Raw genomic sequence first — 18,505 nt, forward strand, 5'->3', positions numbered from 1 at the left:
CTAGTCAACTCAAGTCAACCGTGGTTTAATTTGGTCAACTTTTGGTCAAACTTGATCTTTGCGTATGTGAATATGAGCAAATGTGAGTATGAATTCCAATAACAATTTGATGCAAATTTTCATTCAACCTTTCAAAATGAAGAGATGAGGGTCTCTTAAATAGACTTTCCTAGAATTCATCAACGGTTGAGATCAATTTCAATCAATGGTTGAGATCGATTTCAATCAAAGGTCAAGATTAAAGGTGAAGTTTAGTCATAAAGGGAGATTTCCAAATTAAAGGGAGTTAACAGATTTAATTTGAGTAAAATAAGGAGTTAACTGATTCAACTTGAGTACAAAATGGAGTTAACTGATTTAACTCATTTTTGATCAATAGTGAACTGGAAATTTCCCTTTTTGAACTGAAGCGAGATTTTGTTCGAATATTTAATTTAATAGAATGAGATATGCTCTCATAATTACTTTTTCTATTTAATTAAATAATCTTTAATTAATTAGAGACACTTTCTTATTTAATTAAATAACTTCATTTAATTAATTAGGAATGGCTTCTCATTTAATTAAATAACTATGTTTAATTAATTAGAAGTAAGTACTCCATTTAATTAAATAATTTCGTTTAATTATTTCAAAATTCTTTTCGAAACTAGTCAACTCAAGTCAACTATGGTTAAATCTGGTCAACTTTTGGTCAAACTTGATCTTTGCGTATGTGAATATGAGCAAATGTGAGTATGAATTCTAGCAACAATTCGATGCAAATTCTCATTCAACCTTTCAAAATGAAGAGATTAGGGTCTCTTAAATAGACTTTACTGGGAATTCATCAACGGTTGAGATCGATTTCAATCAACGATCAAGATTAAAGGTGAAGTTCAATCATAAAGGAAGATTTCCAAATTAAAGGGAGTTAACAGATTTAATTTGAGTAAAATAAGGAGTTAACTGATTCAATTTGAGTAGAAAAAGGAGTTAACTGATTTAACTCATTTTTGATCAATAGTGAACTGGAAATTTCCCTTTTTGAACTAAAGAGAGATTTTGTTGAGATATTTAATTTAATAAAATGAGATATGCTCTCATAATTACTTTTTCTATTTAATTAAATAATCTTTAATTAATTAGAAACACTTTTCTTATTTAATTAAATAACTTCATTTAATTAATTAGGAATGGCTTCTTATTTAATTAAATAACTTTGTTTAATTAATTAGAAGTACTCAATTTAATTAAATAATTTCGTTTAATTATTTCAAAATTCTTTTCGACACTAGTCAACTCAAGTCAACCCTGGTTAAATCTGGTCAACTTTTGGTCAAGCTTGATCGTTGCATATGTAAATATGAGAAAATGTGAGTATGAATTTTGTATATTTCAAAATGCGGCCTATGCTAACGCACACACTTCAACACGGTCATTGCACGCGGATTCATCTCGGAATGAACATTGGATTGTTCATCTAAAATTTGCCCTGCAAAGTGACCTATTGCCTTCTATCTAAAGCGATTTTGCCTATTAATATCCTTAGAATCAAGGTGCAGGCAACCAAACCGTCTAAGAACGAAGGATTTGAAAATGAAATTAAGCTAAGAACGAGAATGCAAATTAATCTAAAATGAAAGTTGCAATGTAATCTAAGATCAAATAAAGAAAACTAGATTACGCATATGCATGATTAAACTAAAATGAGATTAAACTAAGAATGAGAATGTATGCAAGAAATGTAAACCAACGTGAGCATGAATTTCAGCAGCCATTCGATGCAAATTGTCCAAATTCATCCTCCAAAATGAGGAGATGAGGGTCTCTTAAATAGACTCTCATGGAATCCATCAACGATTGAGATCGATTCAGATCAACGGTCAGCATTGAAGATGAGGTTCAGTCATAAAGGGAGATTCCCAAATTAAAGGGAGTTAACAGACTTAATTTGAGTAAAATAAGGAGTTAACTATTTTAATTTGAGTAGAAAAAGGAGTTAACTAATTTAACTCATTTTTGATCAATAGTGAACTGGAGATTTCCCTTTTTGAACTGAAGAGAGATTTTGTTGAGATATTTAATTTAATAAAATGAGATATGCTCTCATAATTTCTTTTTCTATTTAATTAAATAATCTTTAATTAATTAGAGACACTTTTGTTTAATTAAATAACTTCATTTAATTAATTAGGAATGGCTTCCCATTTAATTAAATAACTTTGTTTAATTATTTAGAAGTAAGTACTCCATTTAATTAAATAATTTCTTTTAATTAATTAGAAATACCTTTCTCATTTAATTAAATAATTTATTTAATTAATTAAAATAGGAGTATTTATTAAATTAAATAAATTTAATTCCATAGTACATTAGCCTTAGGATATAATTTAATTTAATTAAAGTATAAATACTTAATAATTAAATAAAATATTAATCAATAGGTTTAATGTGACTAATATGAGTAAATACTATAGGAATTAAATAATAAGGATGATGAATGTAGATTTAGGTTTTCTACATCTGACAATTAAGTCAAGTAGCGAATAGCAGAATGAGAATTGCCTATTAGAATAGGACTTAAGATTGATAAAAAATAGACCAGAATTGGTTGAGATGACAATGAGCCAATTTTGGGGTATTACATTTTGCCCCTCTTTGAATGAAAGTGCGAGCAACACATTCAATTCAAAGAAAATCAGAAAGCATGATGCAAAGATGAGATTGGTTCCAAAGGTGATGATACGGAGACCAATTGATAAGCTTTTTAAGGACCATCTCTAGAACAGAGCTTAATCCTAAGGGATCCGAGTAGAACACTTAGATACCTAATAGTGATAGCATTTAAAAGACTACTTCCAGAATGAAACATAATCTTTAAGGATCTAGACAGAACATCTAGATACCTGAAATTGATAGCATTTAGAAGATTATCTCCAGAATAGAGCGTAATCTTCAAGGATCCAGATAGAACACCTAGATACCCGAGAATGATAGCATTTAGAATATTATCTCCAGAATAGAACATAATCTTGAAGTATCTAGATAGAACACCTAGATACCTGAAATTGATAGCATTTAGATGATTATCTCCAGAATAGAGCGTAATCTTCAAGGATCCAGATAGAACACCTAGATACCCGAGAATGATAGCATTTAGAAGATTATCTCCAGAATAGAGCATAATCTTCAAGGATCTAGATAGAAAACCTAGATACCTGAAATTGATAGCATTTAGAAGATTATCTTCAGAATAGAGTGTAATCTTCAAGGATCCAGATAGAACACCTAGATACCCGAGATTGATAAAAGATAACAAGGTCCAATCATGAGTCATAGAATCATCCCTAGAATGAGGCTTGATCCTTAGGAGTCAGGGTTTAGACTGTTCCAATACCTGTCTATCGAACTCTGAGAAGAGTTGTTATAAGGTTGATCAATTGATGAAAAGATAAGATAGATGGAAAAGATGCCAGATAGAAGGGAACAAAATGCCCCGAGTGATGAGATGCCCTAAGTGACTAGGACATAACATGGGAATTAGATGCCCCGAGCAATAAGTATTTAATGATGTAATCATCCTGCCTCCTCGGGAGCGAAATCGAAAGATGACACACCAGAAATATGATTGAAGCAATACATCATGAGATATAGAAGAAATTTGAGATTCAGCAGAAGCTAGAAAATATCAAAATGATGTAAAGAAAATTCAGGGTTGATTTGAAATGATTGCGAAGTCGCAAAAACCAAGTTTGACCAAAAGTTGACCAAATTCAGCCACAGTTGACTTAAGTTTGACTATTTTCAAAATGAATTTTGAAAATATGGAGAATGTAAAGTTGAAAGGATTCCAAGAATCACAAAGTACTAGAAAGATTTGGGCTACACAAGCGGTCGATCACGTCGGTCCCCAAAATTTTAAAATGCATTTTTAAGGCTCTTAGGTGTGTCAGATTTCGAATTTGATTCCAAAAATGGATTCAAAATGGTCCAATTAGCCAGGGGTGCAATTTTTGCGCAAATTCAAGCACTTTGAAAAATTTGGTCAACACCTATATAAGGGCTCGAAGGGTCATTTTCAATTCATTTTTGCTTTTTGTCTTGTAGTGATTTTGAGCTCTAATAGAGACATGGCAGTGAACATGAGATATCATCATTTTGAGTGCTCCAGACAACACAGCCGACTAGCAAACTGCAGACACTGGTGAATCATCGATTTCCCATCATCGTACTTTCATTTTCACGCATTTCGAGTTCATTTATGCACGTTTTTAGCATGTTTTAGGATGTTCAATTCTTTCTTCGTGCAAGACCGATCTCTTCTCGCGCAAAGATATTCTTTCTTCGCGCGAAGAAATAGGGTGCACTATTTCTTCGCGTGCGGCCGAAATATCGTCGCGCAGGGTGATTTTGGTTTCGCGCGAAGGTGGAGATTCTTCGCGCAAGCCAATTCGTGTTTCGTGCGAGAACCTCATTTTTCATGCGGGAAGATCCATCTTCACGCGAGAATATCTTTTTTCGCGCGAAGGAGAGATTCTTCACGCGGAGAAAAATCAGTTTTGCGCGAAACTGAACATCTTCACGCGAGATTTCACGAATTTCGTGCGAAATTCCACGACAATTTTGTGTTTTTGCATTTAGAAATCGCATTTTATTTTATTTTGATGCTTCGATTTGACTTGATACTGATCATTTGATTGTCATTTTTTTGTTGTGTGTGCAAGAGGTCTTCGAAGATGTGTCATTCAGATCTCATTACTCATCGTATGGAGAGTTATTGGAGAGTTTGGATGACACAGATAGGGCACACATTGCCCGATTGGGTTTGTCTTCACTATGCTGGATTCCAGCCATGATGGTGAATCACGGTTTACTGACTGCATTGGTAGAGCATTTCCATTCAAAGAAAAACACATTTCATTTGCCGATGGGTGAGATGACGATTACCTCGAAGGATATTTGGAGGATACTGAGGATCCCATTTCACGGTGCTCAAGTCATCTACAATACAGTGCCTGGGACAGAGGCACTTTCCATTGTATTCGGGAGAGAGCTACTGAGAGGCAGAGCCATCAGCTGGGATGAACTGATGCATACCTATGGACCTGCACACAAGTTGTCATCTGTGCTAGGTATTTTTTTGAGCTGCTTCCTATGTCCTGACAGGGGACAGCATGGATTGGAGTGTGGATGGGGTGTCATGCTCCATAGGATGGTTGAGGCACTTGAGATCTTTGGGTGGGGTCAGTGCATGTTGGCCCATCTTTTTCATGAGATGCATGAGGTCGTCTTCCATGAGAAGAAGACCATGGCAGCAGGTGTGTATGTGCTACAGATCTGGGCCTCAGAGCATCTCCCTATATGTAGGCCAATTTTTGAGGACTCTTGGGAGCCCATGGAGCCCTACATCTATAGATATCGAGGGCATATTACCCAGGCCCACCTCGGTAAGACTAAGCATTGCCGAACTCATCTCGATGACCTAGTGTCTGTTATATGGAGACCCTTGAGAGAGATAGAGGATTGGGATGATGCCCCGAGAGAGCTACCCTGGATGTTTAGTTCTCGACTGCTGGCAGGTAGGACGACATCCGTCATAGAGAGATTCATGATCTCATGAGTGTGGCGGCAGTACGACCGACCATAGGACATTTTAGCTAAGTATTGTGCCTATGCCAGGGTGTAGAAGGATATTGAGTGGGGATGGCCTCTACGGATGGATCTAGGATGATCCATGATAGATATCCACAGTTTGGCTGTTGTTCAGTGGGACTACCTGCTAGAGGTAGTAGATGCAGGGATGATGCCTGCATATCAAGAATTTTTGATGAGCCATCCATTCCCATGCTTCACAGATCCATTAGGGGTGGCAAGGCAAGTACAGGGGTAGGGACAGGTGCCCCAGCAGCAGCAGGCATAGCCACAGGTGCCACCACAGGTCCAGCACTGGGTAGAGCAGATACCTATTCCTCCATGTCATATGAGATCAGACTCAGGTGCTGGGGGTAGTGGGGAAGGACATAGTTGGTGGAGGAGGCAAAAGATAGAGGAGCAGGCCCCTCAATAGGAGGTCCCACAGCAGTAGGTGCCTCCATAGCCGCAGGTACCTCCACCAGAGATGGTTGATGAGGATATGCCAGATCAGCCGGCAAGTGGGGTACAGGATGCGGTACGACGGTACTGAGAGCGAGTTCGTGCGGCCTCCCGGCAGTTGGGAGAGTTGTGGATTGCATTGTTAGTCAGGGATGCGCAGCTGGTAGAGTGACAGAGAGAGACAGATCATCAGAGAGAGCGCACAAAGGCTACAGAGCGGAGGCTAGAGCTGGCACAGGATGAAATTCGCTTTCAGTCTGCTTGGGCTGCATATTATTATGCAGCATATACTAGTGCAGTACCTGATGAAACATTGCAGGTGTAGTGATTCTCTTAGTACGCATGAGAGTCCAGAGGTGTACGACCTCCTATCAGGCCAGATATGCCACCACCACCTCTGACACCTACTGCCTCTCTTCCTCTTGCTCCTCCTAGAGGCAAGAGTTTAGGACAGAGTTAGACGCTCTGTGCTTGATTTTCGATTATGATCCCTAGCTATGTATCGATTGGTGTGCCAGCACCAGATGTATCATTTTTGATCGATTGTGCTCGAGTAGCACCCATTTTTGTACTGAACCATTCTTTGATATATGTATATATACGAGATTTTGAGCTGAGTATTCCTGTGTACATGTCATTGTCTATTTTTGTTTTTCTTTGATGTATATGAGATGTATGTTGTATTTAGATAGAACGTATATGTATAAACTGACATCTGACAAAGTGTTGTGTGTTTTTTTTGTTTGACAGTCACAGGTATTCCATTGAGGAGCGAGAATCAATGAACCAAACGCTTGTGCAGCTATGGAGGAATCTGATGCATGTGGAGTATGAATAGGATTACCACCGAATTGCGTGCTAATGCAAATGAAGTATGCAAGACTATGTTAAATGCAACCCTAGGTCTGGTTACCGAGCCTCGATGATTTATCATCATTGGATATAAAATAAAGCTCGTATCTTATACAATTTCCACTGACATTGCAATCATGAAAATATGAATATAACATACATTATTGGGATGTCAGGATTAAATATAACCATTCGAGGCACAAGAAGCTAGAATGACCAGAACATTTGTCCCTTTTAATGTAGCAAGTTAACATAAGCATCAAAGCATAAACGATAGGATGACCTGAATGTTGCTTGTATAACAGGCACACCAAATACATAGGAGATCCCTTTTATGCTAAGTATTCAATATTCATTATGTCTGCAACGACCCTTGTGTTCGTAACCTGAGACAGAAGTGTGCTAGATATACTCGCAGTGACCCGTATGTTCACTTAGTAGGACCAGTATCAATATTTACTGTAGCATGAAGAGTTCACTCCAACAAACAAGGAGAAGAACCAATGTCATTGACGTATCTGTATAAAAGGAGTTGAGGTACACACGGCCATCCAATACAAGATGGAGGCTCTTATAGTGGACACCCCTCTTATAGGAATAGATCAACTTATTAGAACTAAATCGCAAACAGAAAGCAAAGAAAAAGATCATGCCCCCAGTCATTACTTCTCTAGTCGAAGATAACATCATCGAGTTGCTCGAGGAGATATGATAAAGCAAAACAAAGCAAACAAAGAAAATTCTCAGCATATCCAAACAAGTATATCATTATTATTTTTTTGAGTTCAATATTTTCGGGATTGATGCTAAGTGTCAATGTGCAAAACATGTAAGAAAGAAATCTCTTCGGTAGGGTGACAACAGTAGGCAGACACAATTAGAACGACTGGTGACTGAGGTCAAAGAGGAATCTTAACGATGAAGAACCTAAGAAGAACCAAGTGATAGTAGACAAACACAGCCAGGACAACTGGTGACTAACGCAAAAGAGATCTTCCATAAAGGAATCTTGAGACATAACCTGAGCAACGGTAGGCAGACATAGCTGTAACAACTTGTGACTGTTGTGAAAGAGATTCTATGAGGAGAATCTCGAAAAGAGTGACACTAGCGACAGTAGGCAGACGCAGCCAAAATGACTAGTGACTGTCACGAAGGAGATTCTATGAGGAGAATCTCGAAAAGAGTGACACTGGCGACAATAGGCAGATGTAGTCTGAACGATTGGTGACTGTCATGAAGGAGATTCTATGAGGAGAATCTCGAAAAGAGTGACACTGGCGACAGTAGGCAGATGTAGTCAGAACAACTGGTGACTGTCACAAAGGAGATTCTATGAGGAGAATCTCAAAAAGAGTGACACTGGCGATAGTAGGCAGATGCAGTCAGAATGACTGGTGACTATCATGAAGGAGATTCTATGAGGAGAATCTCAAAAAGAGTGACACTGGTGATAGTAGGCAGACGCAATCAGAACAACTGGTGACTGTCAAAAAGGAGATTCTATGAGGAGAATCTTGAAAAGAGTGACACTGGCGATAGTAGGCAGATGCAGTCAGAACAACTGGTGACTGTCAAGAAGGAGATTCTATGAGGAGAATCTCAAAAAGAGTGACATTGGTGACAGTAGGCAGACACAGTCAGAACGATTGGTGACTATTATGAAGGAGATTCTATGAGGAGAATCTCAAAAAGAGTGACACTAGAGGGGAATGCCCCTGAGCTGAAAGAAGACTCAATCCATGGATACATGAGCAAGAAAAGTAGGAAAGCGAAAGCATGAAAGCGACTATATAGAGTAGCTAGAAAATGTGCTGTAAGATGAAGCATTGGGAACAAGAGGCGCCTGTTTACTAGGTTTTCACCTTCTTGGCAGGATTTTCTTTTTTTGCTACCATGATGCCTATGTCTAGGTTTTCATCAATGGCACTTTTTTTGTTTTTCAATTTTTTTGTATTTTTCTTTTTTTTGATTTCTTTTTTGGTGTAATGAAAGCACCTATTGCTAGGTTTTCACTAGGGTAACAATTTTTTTCAGGACTTTTTATGATTTTTAGGATTTTTTTCAAGAAATTTAGATATGTACAGAGAGCTTGCTGAGATTGAATCAACTGTAAAACCACTTCAGGTGGAGAGTGTTCATAGGATCTTTAAGCACTTCTCCTTCAGTTGTGGAAAGCTGATAGGTGCCAGATCCATATACTGCAGTAATGATGTAAGGACGTAGCTAGTTTGGTTCAAACTTTCCCTTTTGCATTCGTTGTTGTTGATTCTTAGAATTCTCTCTCAAGACAAGATCACCCAGCTGGAAGTCACGTGGCCTAATTCTCCTATTGTAGCTTCATGCCATTCTTTGTTGATATGCTTGTAGATGATCACAGGCCACTTGTCATCATTCATCCAGCAACACAAGCTCTTGAAGATGAGCTATCCTATAGTCATCATCTGTGATAAGACCTTTCATAGAGATTCTCAAGGTAGGAATCTCGACCTCTATCGAAAGCACATCATCTGCCCCATATAACAACGCGAAAGGAGTCGTGCCTATTAGAGTTCTAATGCTTGTTCTATATGCCCATAGGGCTAGATTGATCTAGAGATGCCAATCTCTCCTTGACTTACTAACTGTGCGATGAAGAATTTTGAGGATTGCCTTATTGGATGCCTCAGGTTGGCCATTACCCTGGGGGTAATAAATGGAAGACCAATGTTGTGTAATTTTGAATTTCTTTCATAGTTCCTTAAGGTCTTTATTTTTGAACTGTCCTCCATTGTCAGTAATGATTGAGGATGGTATACCATATCTACAGATGATGTAGTTTGTAATAAAAAGTGCTACAGCTTTGCCATCAGCAATTGTGAGAGGGACTGCCTCTACGCATTTCGTGAAATAATCTATAGCGGTGATAATGAACTTATGTCCATTAGAAGAGGTTGGGTGAATTTGTCCCACCAAGTCAAAGGCCCATTGTTGAAATGGCCATGTTGTAGTAGAGGGAATCAGCTCTCTGGCTGGAGTATGAATAAGATTCCCGTGTAGCTGACACTATTTGTAGGACCTAGCATATTTAATAGCTTCTTGCTCCATTTTAGGCCAGTAGCAACCAGCATGAAGGAGTTTACGAGCTAGTGTTAGGCCATTGGAATGAGATCCGCAAATGCCTTCATGAACGTCAATTAGTGCACATTTTGACTCATCGGGTTCTAAACACCTAAGGAGTGTTCCATCGAGACCTCTCCTATACAGATCGTCAGCAATAATGACATAATGTGAAGCGTTACAGATTAAGTAACGTTTCTCATTCCGGGTCAGACCTTCCGAAATGGTTTGATTATGAAGGCAGGAATAGATGTGATGGTAGCAGGATGATTCTTGTCCGATAATAGAATAGATCATCTTGGAATCAGGTGTGTCATAGGCTGGGTAGTGCAACGCTTCCACCAAGAACTCGTGTTGTAGATCATTTTATGGCATTTGTAGAAGGGAGGCTAGAGCGGCCATGGCATCAGCCACTTTATTATCTGCACGTGAAACTTGTTGGAAGGTGATGTGTGCAAAATATTTTTTTAAGTCATCAACCATGCATTTGTAAGGAATTAGTTTTTCATCCTTTGTTTGATACACATCATTTACTTGGTTTATGACAATCTTAGAGTCACCAAAGATATCCAACTGATCTACTCTCCATTCAGCTGCGATTTTCATACCATTGATCAAAGCTTCATATTCAACAATGTTATTTGTACAAGGAAACATAATCTTGTATGCTTTAGGCAATGAGCATTTCTGTGGTGTGATGAAAAGTAATCTAGCACCTGATCCTTGTTGTGTGAAGGATCCATCGAAGAACATAACCCATGTATGGTGAGTGAGTGTTAGAATTGACTCATCTGGAAAATCAATGTTTATTGGTAGAAGACTCTTTATGGGTGCCTCGGCCAACTGGTCTACAATTGCCTGTCCCTTTATAGCTTTGCGTTCAACATATTGGATGTCAAACTCACTTAGTATCATGACCCATTTAGCCAATCTTCCTGTAAGAGATGCCTTACTGAGCAAATACTTTAATGGATCTATTTTAGCCACAAGCCATGTAGTGTGGGCAAGCATGTAGTGTCTCAAATTTTGGGAAGCAAAGACAACTGCCAAGCAAGCTTTCTCAATAATGCTATAATTTTTCTCATAAGAGACCAATGTTCGGCTCAAGTAATAAATAGCTCTTTCTTTGTTATCATTATCTTCTTGAGCCAACAGGATCCCCAAAGATGTTTCAGTGGCTAAAATGTATAAAAGCAAAGGCTTCCCATGCATAGGAGGCATCAGGATTGGTGGATTGACAAGATATTGTTTAATCTGTGTTAAGCTTTGCTCACAATCCTGGCTCCAATTGAATTTCACACCCTTATGTAAGGTCTTTGTGAAGGGTTGTGATTTATCCACCAATTGTGAAATAAACCTGTGAATAGATTGAAGCCTTCCCTGTAGTCCTCTCATCTGACTGATGTTTCGAGGTGGTGGCATGTTCATTATTGCTTGTACTTTTTCTAGATCTACTTCGATTCCCTTTGCAAAAATAATATATCCTAACAGTTTTCCTGATGTGACACCAAATGCACACTTCTTAGGATTGAGCCGAAGACTAAACTTTTCCATATGATCTAGGATTGGTCCCAAATCATGCAAATGAGTATTGTGTTTAGCGCTTTTGACCAAAGTATCATCAACATAGTCCTCCATAGTTCTATGCATCATGTCATGGAAAATTGTAGTAACAACCCGTTGATATGTAGCTCCATCATTCTTTAAACCAAATGGCATCACATTCCAACAAAAGGTTCCCCATGCATATGTGAAAGTTGTTTTCTCTTGATCTTCTGACGCAATTTTTATCTGATTGTATCCAGAAAAACCATCCATAAGTGAGTACATCTCATAGCCAGCCGTCATGTCCACAATCATATCAATATTAGGGAGTGGAAAGTCATCTTTAGGACATGCCAAGTTAAGATCATGAAAATCTGTACAAACTCTGATAGACTTATCATGTTTGGACACAGGGACAATATTGAATATCCATTTAGCATAATCAATTGCACGAATGAAACTAGCCTTCAGAAGTTTCTCCAATTTGGCTTTGACTAGCAATGCAACATGAGGATGCATTTTTTGAAGCTTTTGTTTAACCAGTTTTATGCCTGGTGTTATGGACAAGTGATGCATAATAAGATCAAGATCCAATCCTAGCATGTCAGAATATGTCCAGGAAAAATTTATTTTCTTTCCCTTGAAAAAGGCAATGAATTGTTCTTTCTCTTCAGGCGACAATGACTGTGCCAGATGTATCACATAAGGATGTTCTTCTGTGCCTAGGTTAATTGGCTGTGTCAGCTATATTAACACTGATGATCTCTCCTGAAAGTGACTTGGAAGGACATCAAATATCTCATCTGCAGGCACCTCAGAGAGGTTTTCACCCTTGGATACATCTTTTGTTTTTACTTTTTTTTGGATCCGACACTGCTACAATGTGGTTTTCACCATGGACCTCTTGTATTTTTTCTTTTTAATCTTGTGACTGAGATATTTGATGTCGGCCTCAGTCATGTTTACGCTCTGTTTATTGGTGGAAGACATTACAGGTTCGATAGCATTTATGTAATAGGCAAGAGCATAGTCATTCTAGAATGTGGGGACTTTGTTAGGTGCATTGGGGTTCGAGTCTATAAGCTCGGGATGTGCGAGTGAGAGAGTAGTGGCTAGTTCAATTGCATTCATAGTATAGTCATTAAATGCGCGGACCAGCAATTCGAGACCTACGGCGACCTCACCCATAGGTGTATTCAAATGCCTCGGAGTACGAACATTAGTAATTGATGACTCTTGGACACTAATTTGATCAGACCCCTGTGACCTATCCCTAGACGCTTCACTCACTTCAATTTGATTTTCATAGACATGCACTTGGTCAATGTCTTTATTAGTAGTCACTTCTGAAAGATTGTCAAATTCATATTCATGGGAATCAGTGCTACATGGTGAGAGACTATAGAACTCCCCAACAGTGATAGGGACATACTCTCCTTCAGCCCCTAGATTCTTACACAAATACTCAATATGGCATGACTGACTAGATTCTCCCTTTTCTGAATGATATTTGAGTTTCTCAGCATTGTCCTCAGAAGAATCACTAGTATCATCCACAGTGCTAACACGTGGCACAAAGTCATCTGGCTCAGCAAAGAATTTAGCAAGATCATAAGGAATAGGATGAGGGTAAGAATCCTCATCATTAGATTCTTCCTCTCGAGTACCTGACTCAGATTGTGACTCATTTTCAAATGAACTCTCAGGTACAGGTATGAATTTATTGGATCCCAAATGGAAAGGGACCTTCTTGAAACCTAGGCTAGTTGTGTCACTGTTGCTTCGAGCTATTGCTTTGATAGGATCTATTAAACCATTGTTATTGCACCCAATAGGGCCAGTTCCCTTGTAGCCAAAACGCTTCATAAGCTTAAGACCAGGTCCATACTTCTTAGGAGTGATTTCTCAAGCTTGTTCTGTTAGGTCTACTAGAGAATCTTCTTTGTAAAGCCATGCAACAATGGTTTTGTTTTTGCTTTCATTTTCTAAGGAAACTATAGCTTTGACAAAAGAGCCTTTAAACTTGGTCTGAGGTGTCAACACGAATGGCTCCTTTTCTACTGAGGGTCTCCCAAAATGTTGAGGGGACTCTGGAATAGATGTTAATAACAGTACTGGTTCCATGTGGTACTCTCCCATACCATTTTTTTTCAATTTAAATGACTACTCAATTTGTTTCAGCTTATTGTTGTGACAATCAGTAGACTCACGGTTAGCAGGGACGAAAGAATCAGCAGCTTTGAGCATATTGCAAGTGTAGCTAGTAGTGGCAGGAATAGTAACTTCAGAGCCATGAGATGGGAATTTAATGCATTGGTGGTATGTGGATGACACATCGCACATCTCATTTATCCATGGCTGTCCCAACAGAATGTTGTAGGCTAAGGGAATGCAAACCACCTAATAGGCGACATCCCTTTCGACAGGACCGACGCGAATTGGTAAAGTCACAAGACCTAGTGACTTTTGTTTTACTTCACCGTACGCTTTAATAGTGATCTTTCGTCAAGGATCAACAGAGTCCTTAGAATAATCCAATTGTCTAAGCAGAGCAACAAAAACAATGTTTAGGCCAGTGCCATTGTCAATGAGTACCCGACAAACACGTGTCTAGTGGATCATAACCTCAATGTGTAGAGGCTGATTGTGTGGGTGATTCAATGATTTTTCATCCTCCTTAAAGAAGGTCATAAGATGAGGTGAGGTCAAGTGACCTACCATGGATTGAAATCGCTCAAGATCAAGATCTTGAGGAACGTTTGCCTCAGTGAGGGCTTTGTCTAGAATTTGCCTATGAGTAGGCGAGATTTTAAGCAGCTCAAATATGGAAATGTGAGCATTGGTTCGTTTCAATTGATCTAGAACACTATGACTGGTTGCAGTCAAGTTCGTCATGTGTTTTGCACCTTTACCGGATGGACCAGCAAGGGCTTTTTCCTTGTGTTGTTCAAGATTTGAGGTAGGAGGTGTAGGGCCTTTGAGCACCAATTTTGCATGAGAGCGAGTAACAATGTTAGCACAGTGTTGCGAAGATGCATTATCAATTTTATTGGAGGTATGGCCTCTCAAGACAAATGGTGTCTTGGGTTTATCGTTATCTTGCTTCCTCTTTATAGTAATAACGTTGCAGTATTCAGAATCTACAGGTTCAACCATGTGAATGACATTGTCATCATTGGAATACGTATAGTTGACCTTATTGTAGGGTTCTAGTTTTGAAGTCTCTCCTTTTTCATAAGTTGGGAAAGGCTCTTTGAACGCCTTGTGGTCTGAGTTTTTGTTATGTCCATCTACCACAAGTTCACCAGCATCAATCATGTCTTGGACTTTATGACATAAGTTTATACAGTTGCTGGTTTTGTGTCCCTTGTTTTGGTGATAGTCACAGAATGAGGTCTCATTCCATCATGGTGGACGTGGTTGTGGATCATAGGGACAAGGGTTTTCCATTGGTGAGATAAGCTTGTGTTGTAGCAATGTTTTGTAAACCACATCCAAAGGTTCTCCTAAAGGCATATACTCTCGTTTGGGTCGTGCTGCCCATGAGTTCCTCAGTTTGTTCCCAGACACCTTATTGTCAGGAGGAGACTTCTTAGCACTTTTGGCTGCTTTGAAGCAGTCTGTGAGATTAAATGCTTCTTTAGCAAGTTTTGGTGTGACATTATCAACAACCCCATCATGTACAATTTCTCAGTTCTTGTTGACATGTTTTGTTTTATCCCTGTTGGAAGTGGAACCTTGTTTTGTGTCTCTTTGAAGAGTGAGCTCACCTTTCTTGACCATAAATTCTTCGATACAGATAGCTTGTGTAATCAGGTCTTCGAAGGTACATGGACCTTGTAGTTGAACTTGATACCCAAAATCAGGTAAGAGGTTATCAGTGAAAATGTCAAGCTTTTCTGTTTCTGGGATTTTACGAGAGTACTTAGTATAAATTTGTCTCCACCATTGGAGGAAAGTGAGGAAAGGCTCACCAACCTTCTGTTTAAGGTTGCATAGATCTCAAATATTTATAGGATGTTGAATGTTATGAGAATATTGCTGAACAAATGAATTAGCAATTTCATCAAACGTCTTGATACCAGGAGGTAAATGTGAGAACCACTCCAAAGCTTGACCACCTAGGCTTCTAGGGAATAAAAGCATGAGGTACGTTTGATTGTGTATAAACTCCATAGACAAAGCACCAAATTCCCACAAGTGATCTTGGGGATCAGTAGTACCAAAGTACTTGTCATATTTGGGTAGTTCTACACCTCTTGGGAAAGGCGGCATGTTTATACTTTTGTCAAATGGAAATGAACAAAGAGCGTCCAATGTGTATGTCTTTTTGGGTTTCTCTTTCTCGTGCATCATCTGAGCCAATTGGTCTTGCATAATTTTCAGTTGTTTTTGGAGTTTAGTGGTCTCAGTTTCTTCTTCACGTGTGATAATGGTCTCCACATTGAAATGTGTGGGTAGTTTAGCTCCCTCTTGGGCGAATTTGAGAAAGTACTTTTCTTTCTCTTCGTTGAGTAAGATTCCCATGACCTTCTGAAAGTTTTTGTCTCTTTGACATCTTGCTATGTGTTCAAGAAGGATTTCTACCTCTTCTTGTTGTTCATTAGTGTCATTTTCTTTCTCTTTCTCCTTGTCATCCCTAGGTTGTTCTTGATATCGACTATGACTACCCCGTTCAAGTTCACGATTAGTCATTATAGCAACTTGTTCAGTTTCGGTATGTTGTGTTTCAAAAGGGTCTGTGGAGAAAGGATCATACATTGTGTTTGAGGATGTAGGACTCCTACCTATCTCGGTATCCTTTTGGTAAAAATGATTCCTAATTTTTTGCAAATTGAAAAATGTTCGTTGAACTTGAGATGACCTTGTAGGTGAGGAAGACTGTGAAGATGCCTCACTAGCCAAACTGGATATAGATTGTGTAGCGAAAGGTAAGCTACCTCTGCCACAATTATGACCCCTAGCACGACCACGTCTAATGTTATCAGGATAAAACACGTTGCCACTTCTGGTTGTGACAGTCATAGGCAAGGACAAGAAGCTAGAATCTAGACAAGGACTATACGAAGACTGAGTCTTAAAAAGGACAAGATAGTAGCAAGAATGATGTTCACTAAGGCACAAATGGTCTGATTTAAAGGCTAGAATAGCCAGAGATTATGAACACTGTAGCACAAATTATGACAAGCATTAAGACGAGGACCAAGATTACATATGAGATGAGACTAGTCAAGGTATAAGACACAAGTTTCAGTTAAGCGAAGTGTCACTATTCCAGGGCTGTTTGCAAATAGAGAATGATAAACAGATGCAGAAAAGGATAGCGTGCAGGCCGCAGATAGCTAGAACAGACCCAGATTGTAAATGCTGATACAAAATCTCACGCGAAAAACCTTTACGGGTCGTGCAAAGAAGTTTTACGGGCCACGCGAAGATGTTTCTGTCTCGCGCGAAAATTAGTAACAATTTTTAATTTCGCGTGAGGATGTTTTCTGGATAGCGCAAAGATGTGCAACAGAACTTTAATTTTGCGCAAGGATAAAATGGCTTCGCGTGAGAGCCAAATGATTCCGTGCGAGAGCCAAATGATTTTGTGTGAGACCAAAATGATTTTGCACGAAAGGATAGAACAGTTTCACAACAGCGACTGATTTTGAAAAAAAATTTGATCGATCCAATAACCAGGCAGATAAACAGGCACGTAGAATAGCAAGCAAGTGATTTCAAGCACGTCTGAAAATAATGAGCAGGGGCAAAGGCAACCTTGCGCATGAATAATCAAGTGATTTAGTTTGTGCTAATCCTTAAGAGAGCTAGTTGTGTACATTTTCAAAAGGTTTTGCAATCATTGCACACATTCCTAGAAAATAAAAGTTGGCTTCTCTAAGGTATTTAGTAATGGTTTGACTCTGCAACTTTTATGACTCACAAGGGTGACCTCCAATCCCGGTACACCGAGGTTTTGACACAGTCTGAGAACTTAATCTTCAAGAGCTGCTAGGGAGATGTGACAAGCCACAATGAACCACACCCATGGAGATTTCTTCCACAAGGATATTTATATAGCAGTTGTCACTACCATGGCAAAAATGGCTATTACCGCTTGAGGTTCCATCATCACAGTTTTCCCTGTAGAGGGATTGTCTGCTATGGTTAACCCTCTCTAAAGGTGACTGACTCACAATAATATACCACAAGGGGACTTAGCTTCCAGATTCAAGGTTTTGACACCTTTTCACCTTTAGCCCAATCAAAACAAACAGATTAATCCGACACGCTAGACTAAGATTATCTCTTAATGATCTATGATATCATCTTCTTGTGATCTATCAGCCTCTCCGGAGAAAGGATGCCTTAATCAACAAGTCGGAGATTCATCTATCTACGAGATGCTCAAAGTATCCTCCCCAACCATAAGGAATCCGTCTTAGAGAGGAGTTTCACTAGGAACCCACTCCCTCAAGATCCATGAATAGTGTTCATGGGGGCTTAATTACTATGTGTGTACAGATGTTAATTCCTGAAAACAAATCCATCTAAAAGAAATCAAAAAGCACAAGGTGGTACACTTAACGCTTTAACTAATGTGAGGTGATTCCAAAGATGTGGAACATTTAACCCCTCACACAAGCCAAAATGAGTCCACAACTCAGAAATTAGTGAGTTCTAGAAAGCACAAAAGGGTTTCCTTGTGGAACATTTAATGCTTATGTCCTGTAGACCCCTCCCCTATTTAACGTGGTGCTGAGCTTGCAACCACAAGGTGGAACGAGGGGCCAACAGATTAGCGAGTCCAATAACCCAAGATAGCTAATTAGATCTATCACTCAAGACTAAGCCTGCTAAATGAATACTAACAGAGATCACATCCTAGTATCAAATTATGCATGTGTTGTAAAATGAAAATAAAAAGGAAACACACAAGCTCAACACG

The sequence above is a fragment of the Cupressus sempervirens genome, chromosome 5 (assembly GCF_028749045.1).
Source record: "Cupressus sempervirens isolate cs-2001-9-10 chromosome 5, ASM2874904v1, whole genome shotgun sequence".
Classification (NCBI taxonomy): Eukaryota; Viridiplantae; Streptophyta; class Pinopsida; order Cupressales; family Cupressaceae; genus Cupressus; species Cupressus sempervirens.